Below are 10703 nucleotides of genomic sequence, written 5' to 3' on the forward strand. Positions count from 1 at the left end.
AAGGTTTATCGCCAGCTGAAAAGAGACACAGCGCTTCGGCTGTGGAGACTTGTTCGGCTGGCGTTCGGGGAGTCGCGTTTTTCAGAATTGTATTGAGATCGTTTTCCACAGAGCTCAGATGTCAAAGCACAGCAGCAGCTCTCCACAGCGATCCTCTATAGCGCCCTTTCTCCCGCAGCTCCGTCCTCATTGGAAGGAAGCAAGACTGAAAGGCTGAAGTGAAATAGAGCGGGGACGAAGGCAGCGAAGAGAGAGAACGTGGGAAGAAGAGAAAAACGCAAGGGAAAAAAAGCAGCGTCGTAAAAGAGGTGACGGAGCTGTCCTCTCTATAAGAAGGGTGCCAGCGAGCCTTGCTCTCGCTTACGGCCACACCCCCTTGAGCACCCCTGATCTCGTCTGATCTCGGAAGCTAAACAGGGATGGGCCTGGTTAGTACTTGGATGGGAGACCGCCTGGGAATACCAGGTGCTGTAAGCTTTTAAGCGCAGGAGGCGCCCTATCCCCGCTCGCTCGCTCATTCCCCTGTTCACACGTGCAGTGCGGCTTGTCCGTCTGTTTATTTGTCAGCTTTGGCGAGACACGGGTGCTTGTGTATTAGCGTGAGCGTTTTTTATTCTGATCATGAACAGTTTTACAAGTCCGCAAAGGATCGAGGAAAGGTTTATCGCCAGCTGAAAAGAGACACAGCGCTTCGGCTGTGGAGACTTGTTCGGCTGGCGTTCGGGGAGTCGCGTTTTTCAGAATTGTATTGAGATCGTTTTCCACAGAGCTCAGATGTCAAAGCACAGCAGCAGCTCTCCACAGCGATCCTCTATAGCGCCCTTTTTCCCGCAGCTCCGTCCTCATTGGAAGGAAGCAAGAGTGAAAGGCTGAAGTGAAATAGAGCGGGGACGAAGGCAGTGAAGAGAGAGAACGTGGGAAGAAGAGAAAAACGCAAGGGAAAAAAAGTAGCGTCGTAAAAGAGGTGACGGAGCTGTCCTCTCTATAAGAAGGGTGCCAGCGAGCCTTGCTCTCGCTTACGGCCACACCCCCTTGAGCACGCCTGATCTCGTCTGATCTCGGAAGCTAAACAGGGATGGGCCTGGTTAGTACTTGGATGGGAGACCGCCTGGGAATACCAGGTGCTGTAAGCTTTTAAGCGCAGGAGGCGCCCTATCCCCGCTCGCTCGCTCGCTCATTCCCCTGTTCACACGTGCAGTGCGGTTTGTCCGTCTGTTTATTTGTCAGCTTTGGCGAGACACGGGTGCTTGTGTATTAGCGTGAGCGTTTTTTATTCTGATCATGAACAGTTTTACAAGTCCGCAAAGGATCGAGGAAAGGTTTATCGCCAGCTGAAAAGAGACACAGCGCTTCGGCTGTGGAGACTTGTTCGGCTGGCGTTCGGGGAGTCGCGTTTTTCAGAATTGTATTGAGATCGTTTTCCACAGAGCTCAGATGTCAAAGCACAGCAGCAGCTCTCCACAGCGATCCTCTATAGCGCCCTTTCTCCCGCAGCTCCGTCCTCATTGGAAGGAAGCAAGAGTGAAAGGCTGAAGTGAAATAGAGCGGGGACGAAGGCAGTGAAGAGAGAGAACGTGGGAAGAAGAGAAAAACGCAAGGGAAAAACAGCAGCGTCGTAAAAGAGGTGACGGAGCTGTCCTCTCTATAAGAAAGGTGCCAGCGAGCCTTGCTCTCGCTTACGGCCACACCCCCTTGAGCACGCCTGATCTCGTCTGATCTCGGAAGCTAAACAGGGATGGGCCTGGTTAGTACTTGGATGGGAGTCCGCCTGGGAATACCAGGTGCTGTAAGCCTTTAATTGCAGGAGGCACCCTATCTTCGCTCACTCGCTCATTCTCCTGTTCACACGTGCAGTGCGGGTTTTTGGCTTTTTATTTGTCAGCTTTGGTGAGACACAGGTGCTTGTGTATTAGCATGAACGTTTTTAATTCTCATCATGAACCTTATATACTGTATCTCTACATCCCATAACCTTTAACGGCAGGTGCCTGGGTGTGGACATGTTCTGATGTAATATTTAATTTAAAAGTAAACATTTTATTAAAGTCTGTTATATTGTTAAATCTATAAGCGTTATAAATATCAATTTTTGCTCGTGCTTATAATTTATCGCTGCTAAATGTGTCTTTTTTCAATTATTTTAACACTTTTATGACCTATCCACTAAAATATAAAGACCTGCCCTACAACGCTCTTCTCAAAAGATAAAATAAGTTTTACATTTTTTGATTCAATGTAATTTCTTTTCTAGAGAAACACATCATTTGAGGCTTGGGTTGCATGTTAATATTTTTAAGGTTTAAAGACTTTACGTTCACGGTACGTGGAAAATCATTTCAAACTTTTGAAAAGTTGTTGAGAATTTGTCATTGAAATAAGCTTACATATTTTAATTCAACGTGATTACTTTTCACTCTCGATAAAACACGTGTGATTTTGGGGCGGGGGAATATGGTGGGGCGTTCTAAAACATCACAACCATTTGAAAACTGTCTTGAACTATGTAGGCATGGTTACAAATTTGGAGTTTATGCTTAAATTAGGCGACTTGCCGGTTTTGAAGTGTGACACCTGAGCTGTCAGGCCCCGATATTGACTGCTGCGAAGATGGCTTCTTTGAGTAGTGAATCATCGGATTCCTCTGCTATGCAAACTGAAGAAGTAGGTTGCTAAAATATTTTTTCTGATAGTGGAATTGTCGTTTCAATCTGTGTTTAGCGTATTTCGTTTTCAACACTTTGTCTTCTTTTTAGCAAAAGCTGACCCAGCACTCAGTGGTGTGTGACAGTGGCTGTCATGTGAACTCTGATGGTGATTCAGGTGTTGGGGGTCCATCAACGACTGATGAAGAGTTGCTACAAATGGTAAATATTAAACCACAGCAAGTTCGAAGCAAACGAAAAACTCTAACACAAAAGAGGCATTACAATTGTAAATATTTTAGGTAAAAAGCATGTCTATTTATTTTGTTAAGCCTTCCTTTTCTTTTTTCCTTTAATAGAATAACGAAGAGGTCGACGCATCAATCTTCAAACTACCATCAAGCTTGAATGTTTCGTGTCTGTTCATGTGTGTTTGCCAAAATGTGATTAATGATGATGTTCAACCTAGTTTAGCTAACGATGGCTCTAATGAGCCCGATGCTATGGATCAGACTGTAAAGTCGGTGGTATGTTGCACCTTCAACCATTGTTTAAAGGGGGTTGTGGTTGATGAATGCGCGGCCTGTTTGATTAATCATCCAGGTCAATGGGGTCACACATGCCTGGTTATCGGGTGCGCGGATGAGTTCTGTGGTGTTTCCGGGGGAAAGTTTATGTAAATGAAAGTATTACTCACACCACACTTTTCTTTCCTGAGTTTCGTGGCTTTTCTTCCTCCAACTATCTTCCAAATACAGTCCGTAATCCGTTCCCTTAATCCTGATCCGATCCGAGTTCCAAAAGTCCGTAATAAAGCCAATCCGCGATGTATCCTTATCCAGTGTCCGTAATCCAAAAACCATAAACCTTTTCTCCTTTCAGTAGTCCGTTATTCCTTAGCCCGATCTTTAACATACACATCTTTCCTCTCTTTTCCTCCAAACCGCATTCACCTTATCGGCTTCCACCCTGTTCACTGCCTCCGGGGCACTTATATTTCGGTTCCTGATGCGGCTCAGCTGTGTCTCATTGTTTCTCAGGGTAGACCCTTTCCATTTACCGGTCATCTGATTCTTTTTGGCAGCCATTTTGCTAAGGTCCATATCTAGTATTTTAAGTAGGTCATTCCGAAAATACCTGTTATGAATGACCCTTCCCCTAGTCATGTTACAGTACAAAGATGTGTTGTTTGCCGCATTAGAAATGTATAAGTGTCTCAGTTTAGCCTGAATTTTATCGGCTGTTCTGTACATCGCCAGAGGCCTGGGTGCCTATACTTTTACAGATGATACTGAGCGGAGTATAAAGCACTTGCTGAGAAAAATAATTGACGACCGCTCGCCATATGAGTATGTACGCTCCTTACTTGTAAAGGTAGATGGAAAAATACTAGACGTGACTTTTGGTGCATTGCAAAACTTATTTTATACTTATTTATACAAAAAAAAAAGATCTATGTAAAACCAGGGCTGTGAAATACTCGCAATGTGAATAGAGCTTTCACTCTGTTTTACAGACACAGGTGTGCCATCGTGAGAAGAATGAAAAATTTCGAATGTATACGTACATACTTACGAACTTTCATACGAGCTCTTGCTCTTGAATATTTTTTTGAATTCGCTAAATCACACAAAAGCATCACTCATTGTAAGCATCTGACCAATTACATTCCTGAATTTTAAACGCATTTAGTATTTATTTTTAACTTGTTTTATTTATTTTTGTAAAAAAAAATACACACCTGTTTTAAGTATTCTTGCCATTTTTAGCATATTGTAAGTGGATATTTTTCAAACATTTTGTTTTTAAATCATATGAAACACAATCAACCCATTGTAACTTCCCATTGATAATTCCTGAGCTTTGTAGCTGTGTATTATTTCTTTTTACCTTGTTTTAATATTGTTTTTATTATTATTGCATTTTACAGAGCTTTTTAATATATTGTGAGCATTTTAGTGTCATTTTAAAATAGGACTATCAATGCTCCTGACTTTTAAACCTGTATTTCTTCTGACATTAATCTCTCCACCTACAGATGAGGAGGGAGGTATTTGATTTTAAACTGGTTGATTTGGGGGGGGGGGGGGCGGGAAATGTACATTCATTTCCTTGTGTGTATCACCAGTGGGAAACTTGGCATTTTTGGATGAATACAAGTACCCTCGCCATTCCATGCGTGACGTGAGCAAAGTGTAATTCCTGTCTTTATAGTGTGCTTGTTAGAGACTTAGCTGGCACCTAGAGCGCTTTAAATCCGGGAGTCAGCAGCCCAAGACAAGAGAGCTTCCTTCGTCTATGTTTTTTTGCGTGAAGGGGGGAAACCATGCATGTGCTGCAAACGATCTTAGTATCGAAGTGCCGTCCCACAAAACCGATCCGAACAATCTGCTTTACAGAGGAGCACTGCCGGAGCTTATCGTTGGCAAACTGAAGACCAGGCCGACCTCTTCTGTGACTCTTGAACACTGAATCTCAAGGTTGTGAATTCAAGCTCCACGCTGGCGGGAAATTCCATAGGTAATGATCACATTTTCTTGCATGCTAATCAAAAGAAATATTAAGAAACTTTTCCCGATACCAGTTTTTTACAAAAGTAAAGGCACATGGCACATGTGTGCCACATCACGTCCGAGTTTAGTGACAACTACCTCAGAGATTGTAAGCTGGGTAGTTTCAGATCAGATCACTTTTTTTATCAAAGGTTCAAGCAAACCCGAATACTTTTGCAAGAGACATTTCAGAATCCCAGTCAAATCCAGTACGATTGCTGGATCCTTCGAATTCGACTGAACTATAGCACAGATCTGCAGTCCACCATTAGAATACTGTGGGTGTGTTGTATAAGCCATACCGCCCAAAATAGTTCTAAAACAGGAGATGCATCCTCGTTTAGGAATGTGGTATAAAGTGAAATGGTCTGGGAAGAGTCCTACGTTTGAACAGTTCAAAATAGACGTAAAGGGGTATTTACGGACTCTTTCGAAATGTAAGAACAAGCTGTGCGGACCTTATCTTTATTTACCTTGTGTAATCGTTTTTCATAAAGTGTAATTGTATTATAGCATGTGCCCCTGACGATTTTCTTGATACGTTATGTGTGCTCTTTTTTGTATTTTATGTAGTTTTGTTGTTCAAATAAAACGTAAAAGACACAACTTTCCGGATGCGGCTGCTGTAAAAATAAAATGACATCAAGGGTGCTGGACGCAGAGGTCTGAAACCTGCTCCACAGAAGATCTTTATCCAGAGGTGTTAAAGAAGTCGAGATCTCGCCATGAGAGGGGAAGCATCTCAGAAAAAGCAGGTGCAGTCGGTTCCACGGTCATAACGCCACTAAGTCGGGCGACAAGAGCAAAAGCCACCCTGTTTCATTCAAGTAGGTAATGTGGCTGAGTGGTTGAAGGCTCTCGCTTAAGGCTTCAGTCTTTTCGGAGGTGTGGGTTCCAATCCCATTGCTGCCTGTTTTTTTTGTGTTAAAACCACCTTCCTACTGTTTAGGAATCCAATGGGGGACATGTGTTTTTTTGATAAATGGAACAAAAGCTATTTTATCAGCTTAACATCAAAGCAGGGAAAAAATGTTTCGTCTTCTCAACACAGATTCTCGTTTCCACCTTCAGCAGGGAAGTTTGTCTACCAAGATCACTTTTGAGTCAGTGCAAATCACAGTGTGCCCTCAATTATGATGTCGGTTGTGTTCCTTTTATCGTTCTGCGTCTTCAAATCGAGTCGTCCTCAGAGGTAGAGCTGATAAAGTCTTTCTGCATAGCGCTCTATCAGAAATAACTTGTCCAAGTTCAAAAAAGATTGTGGGTTTTACTTCAAGCGATCACAAAGCATACCTCACATGTCAGATCTAAGTGGGGAATTGATTCTGTTTTTTTTTATGTTCTGCTAGAGTATCTATTGGCTTGCCTTTATCAGCTGTGTTGGAAAGATAATCTGTGCTTCGTCTCAGAAAAAATCATCAGTACCGTCATTTTATTCTGTGCGTATGGCCGTTATTTAAAGTATATAAAAATCACGAGTTCATAGATTTCTCCAAATATCAACGACACCTTGTAAACCTGTGATAAGAATTCCTTCAATCCAATAGTTTCACTCCAGGGAAAAGGCAGGGAAACATAGAGAATTCTTATTTAAAGACAACATCCGTATTGGATTGCATGTAAGCAGGCATCACTCAGAATTCCTAATATGATTTTGAATTCAGTTTTGCAGTTCTTTAGTGTTTTACTACTTTCAGAGAGTCCTTTATTGACCTTGCTGAAGCAGAGAAGCGACATAATCACAAATGTGACCAGTTTTTTTGCTGTTTCTGGTTAATAATGATTATTATTTTGTATTTTGATTAGTATTTTTCGTAGCGTTCTTCCTCAGCTTTTAAGTTATTTGGTGAGCAAGAACCACTGAGAACGAGTCTGAATGTGTGAGCCCATTTCAAAAAATAAAAAAATAAGTTATATAAATCAAACCTTTTCTTCTGTAGTAATTTCATTTGATATTAAAATTAGTCCTGATTTACAATTTTTGGACATGGTTCATCTTAAATAATTTTGTAATAAGTTTCAGTTTAGGAAAATCATGCCCAGAAGCTACCAAAACTGGTAATGTTCACATAATGTGTAATGCAATAGCAGCAGTTGGGGTGGGAAACAAAAGGCATTTTTTTGTATGAATCCTAAAACTTCATAGAGGGCGTTCTAGGATTTCTTGCTTCAGATAAAGCTGTCAATACAACATAGATTTCTACTCAGTCAATATCAGCAGTGTTATCACTACCGAACGCTAAATATAGATTCTGGCAATACTTCATGAGTTGTTCATTAGAAAATTGTTTATGTTTTTTTTTAACATATTTTCAATACCAGACAAAAAGTCGAAAGTTTCAATTTCATGCAACTGATGAAATCTCTCTTCGATGGAAGTTATAAGTACAGTACATCCAAAATACTGCGGAATCAATCAAATTTACATGTTTCTTGTGGATCCAGAAGATCATTTTGAGACTCAAAACATGCCTGTCTTTTCTTTTTTCGAGGACGAAGGAGTAGCAGCAGGAGTAGCAGTAATGGCAAGAACGTGTTTAGAGTTCAGCACTTCTCATTTCTAATGCAGAGCCATCGACTCAGAAAGCACCGCCCGTGATAAAAGAAATTGCAGAATTGCTGCCTACACGCTTTGAATTGCTGGCATTCTCTGAAAGCGTTCCTTTTTGAGGGTTCATGAAATTCCTCACATTTGAGCCAACACTAAAATATTTCATTCGGGGTGGCCTAATTCATAGTGCAAACCGAATCTACAGGGGAATGCTGTGGCACATGAAGCCGTTTGTTATTCTGTTTTGAGGTGTGAGGGGCGGAATGCAAATCGAGTTGGTGAATAGAAAATGAAACAGGAATCACTTCTTGAGCTACGAATTCCAAAAAGTATGAAAACCTGTGCATTTTAACAGTGCAGAATACTCACAAATTGCACTGAGTTGCTTGCTTTCTTCTGCTGCTTTTATATTTCAGTCATTCACTGTCAGCTAGCACTGGAACAATTCAAGAGAGGTAAAAACAGAAGCAGTCAGGAGTGGGATTTGAACCCACACCTCTATTGGGAGACCAGAATACCCAAGCCAGCTGGAAAGACACAGGCTCTTGAATCTGGCACCTTAGACCACTCGGCCACCCTGACAAACAAGAGAAAGGGGTGTGCTGAATGCACCAGTAGTTGACTAAACTGAGTTTCTTCCCTGAAATTATTTGCTTGCGAAGAGCCAAGTTGCCTTGAATGGATCTTGGAAAACAAATATACGGATGGATTGTTATTCGGTTGTGAGTTTTGAGGGGCGTATTATAAATTGAGTTGGTGAAAATGTGCTATTTGTTAGTCTGTCGGGAGGCTGCACAAGGTGTTTAGAGGGAGAACGTCTAAAAGGTAGGCTCTCTATGTTTAACATCAAGGCAGATTTTTTTTTTCTCAATGGAAATGCTCTTTAGCGCTTTCAACTTTACGTAGGGAACAACGTCTGCCGAGATCACTTTTGAGCCAGTGCACATGGTAATGTGTCACCCAGTACATTTAATATTGGCTGTTGTAGTGAGCTGCTTTTGTTTGTGAAGCTTTTACTTCTTCAAGCTGAATTATTGGCAGGAGTAGCTTATTAAATCTTTGCTCATAGCGCTCCATCAGAAATACCTTGTCCATGTTCAAAAGAGATCAGGGGATTTACTTCATACTTTCACATAGCATACCTTACACGAAAGATTTAAATGGGGAATTGATTGTGCTTCTTGATGTTGTTCCTGTGGTTGCCTTGGTTACATTGGTGTACATTCTTCCACGTTCTGCTAGAGTATCCACTGGGTGGGCTTTATCAATTGGCTCAGATAGGTCATCAGTGCTCCATCTCCAGAAAAATAATCAGCACTGTCTTTTTTCTGTGCGCATGACCGTCTTTTAAAACATATAAAATCACGAGTTCATTGATTTCTCCAAATAACAACAATACATTTTAACAAAGCGGTTAGCATTCCTCCAATCCAATAGTTTTACTCCAAGTAAAAAGCAGCGCAATATATAGAGAGATGATATTCAAAGATTTCAACGTTCTTATTGGATTGCCTGTATGCAGATATCGCTCAGAATTGCTAATATGATTTTAATTCGGTTTTTCTCTACTACTTTCAGAGTCTTTTATTGACCTTGCTGAAGCAGAGAAGTGACATAATCACAAATGCGACTAGTTGTGCAGCTGTTTCTGGTTAATAATGATTAATGCGAAAAAAAACAGCTCCTTGCATTCAGAGCAAGAGCAACCAATGCGCTCGCTTGTTGAGATGGGTATTTTACAAGCTACTCTTCCTTAGCTGTAAAGTTATTTGGCAAGCAAGGACCTCTGAATCCATCAAGAAGACAGAAAATCTAATATCGCACTGCCGTCTTGTGTACAAAATATTTGTTCAGCTCTAACGTCTGTGTGCTTTGACAAGGCATCTCAAAAGGACGTATTAAATAAGAAAATGATCCTTTCTGTTACCATTCCTGTGGTTGGAGCATTGTTTCGCCCTTTTACATTCTACAATTTTTACAGACAAGGTTTTATCACTGGAGTTGTACAGAACAAGTGTGCATCAGTCCATGAAAATCATCAGTACTGCTGTTTTTCTATGCATAGTTTAAACAAGAGCACTTAAAAGATGCAAAAGATAGATTGTGTTCTGTGAGCACCTGCACATCTCTAAGTCACTTCCACAGCCTTCTAAGTTGGGGATGTAGCTCAGTGGTAGCTTGCATGCTTCACATGTATGAGGTCCTGGGTTCAATCCTTGGCATCTCCAAGTGCTTTATGTTACTGTGCTCACATCGCAGTCTTCTGTTGAGTGAGAACTCTTTGCTCATGTTCATACAGAGCCAGGTTTACACAATTAAACTCGAAGTGCTGCGGTTTTAAATGTACCTCCAAAGCATTTAGTTCTGTTAACTACCAAAGAATGTGAACTAATTTAAAGTCACATTCAGGAAATCCAGAGAACGTCTTCACACTTGTCGTGGCTGTTGCAGAAAAACCTCACCCGGGATGTTGAATCTCACCCGGAATTTCCTGAGAGATCATTCACCGAGCGAGTCCTCCCTCTGGACTCCGCACTGAACTGAAGCTGCGCGAATTCCTCACTGCGTGTCCTGTACTGTGTAGCACAGTGACAAGAACGCCTTGAGCTTTTTTCGTATGTGAAGGAAAATGCAAAAGAGCATGAAAAGTATTGATGGTATAAAATATCCATGGTACAACTCGAGAAAGAACTGACGGACAAAACAATGCCATTTGATGATTACAAGAGAAACACAACCGTCCGAACATGGGCTTGGATCCTGAACGCTTGCGTTAAAAGACAAAGCAAAGGATATAACCTGTAAATGTCTTCATGTCTTACAGTTTATGAAATAACACAATTTCTTACTATTGATAGATGCTTTTTTGAATTTTAACAGAATCACAGAATTACAAACATTTGGGGTTAAACTGTTATTCACATACTCTAACGAAGAGAAACGTTAGTGTCTTCCGGT

General features: G+C 41.3%; 4 non-coding genes across 4 annotated transcripts; 3 read left to right on the plus strand and 1 right to left on the minus strand.

The window, feature by feature from the left end:
- Nucleotides 1–358: 358 nt before the first annotated feature.
- On the plus strand, nucleotides 359–477 carry LOC148827709 (5S ribosomal RNA). The gene has a single exon (XR_016092870.1). It is a non-coding gene; the product is annotated as a 5S ribosomal RNA (ribosomal RNA).
- A 537-nt stretch (nucleotides 478–1014) lies between these two features.
- On the plus strand, nucleotides 1015–1133 carry LOC148827710 (5S ribosomal RNA). The gene has a single exon (XR_016092785.1). It is a non-coding gene; the product is annotated as a 5S ribosomal RNA (ribosomal RNA).
- Nucleotides 1134–1674: 541 nt separating this feature from the next.
- On the plus strand, nucleotides 1675–1793 carry LOC148827711 (5S ribosomal RNA). Its single transcript, XR_016092894.1, has one exon. It is a non-coding gene; the product is annotated as a 5S ribosomal RNA (ribosomal RNA).
- A 6421-nt stretch (nucleotides 1794–8214) lies between these two features.
- trnal-caa (transfer RNA leucine (anticodon CAA)) lies at nucleotides 8215–8327 on the minus strand. The gene is made up of 2 exons: nucleotides 8290–8327; nucleotides 8215–8260 (listed from the first exon to the last, which is right to left on the minus strand). It is a non-coding gene; the product is annotated as a tRNA-Leu (tRNA).
- Nucleotides 8328–10703: the final 2376 nt, after the last annotated feature.

Source organism: Atractosteus spatula, chromosome 10 (genome assembly GCF_055471065.1).
Source record: "Atractosteus spatula isolate fAtrSpa1 chromosome 10, fAtrSpa1.hap1, whole genome shotgun sequence".
NCBI classification, from domain to species: domain Eukaryota; kingdom Metazoa; phylum Chordata; class Actinopteri; order Semionotiformes; family Lepisosteidae; genus Atractosteus; species Atractosteus spatula.